Source organism: Chrysochloris asiatica, unplaced genomic scaffold (genome assembly GCF_000296735.1).
Source record: "Chrysochloris asiatica unplaced genomic scaffold, ChrAsi1.0 scaffold00211, whole genome shotgun sequence".
NCBI lineage: Eukaryota > Metazoa > Chordata > Mammalia > Afrosoricida > Chrysochloridae > Chrysochloris > Chrysochloris asiatica.
In genome coordinates this window covers 298,550-299,543 of record NW_006408729.1, presented here as the reverse complement: position 1 = coordinate 299,543, position 994 = coordinate 298,550, and positions in this window count along the sequence as shown.

The window sequence follows — 994 nt, the reverse complement described above, 5'->3', positions numbered from 1 at the left end:
GCCTTGCTACACTGACTGTGTGTGTGCACCGTAGAAGCCTCCAGCAGTGGGTGGGCATGTCCGCTCCCTCAGGCCCTTCCTCTATTCACCACCATGGAGTTATGCAGATAGCTATTGAGAAGTTAATGGGAGAGAGATTGTCCACTATTTATTCTCTGAAGGTCAGTTATATATCTGTGAGATAGTTGCACCCTTTTATGTTGGGGTTTTATAGATTGTTCTATGACTTGTCTTTCATGCCTAATGGGCTTGTTTTTTTCTTGCTAGATAGGCTGGAATAAAGGGTCCTGTACAAGTTAAATTTAGGGTTCCCACCCCAAGGCTTACATCATAAGCAGCCTCCAAGCACTTTCTTTCTGTACTGTGGGAAAACTATGGGGTTAGTGCTGGACTTTTTTTTTTTGAGGGGGGGGGTTTGAATATCCACCCTCCTGAAGGCGTCTGGACTGGACAAAGAAGGCATGACAGGGAAGATGAGGAAAAAGTATGTAGAATCCCCCATACCTCCTTTTGCAAATATCACTAAATTGCTTTTAGCATTGGTTCCCTGTGCTGGTTCTGACTGCAGCCCGCCCTCTGAACTCTGCCCAGAATGGTGGCCTCAGAGGGATTCCTGTGTCCAACAATTACTAACTTGCAGTATTTTCCTCTATATCTTGATTTTTTTAACTTGCACATGAGGGGAACTGAGGTCCTGGACCTTATGGTAGATCCAGAGTTCTGGTGTTGTTCAGTGAGTGCAGCTTCTCTGGGTTTTCAATCCCTCCCCCACGGAGTCTTTCCTACCTGACTATCTCTGCCACCACCCAAACCAGAACTCTTTGGTACAGTAACTCTTTTGTATTTCTTCTATGTTCTTTTGATGCATTCTGTATCATTCATTATTTTTCCCATTGTTGTTGTTGTTAGATGTCATTGAGTTGACTTCAACTCATAGTGACCTTGTATACGGTTTCCAAGGCGCAGCTGGTGAGTTTGAACTCCTGATCTTGTA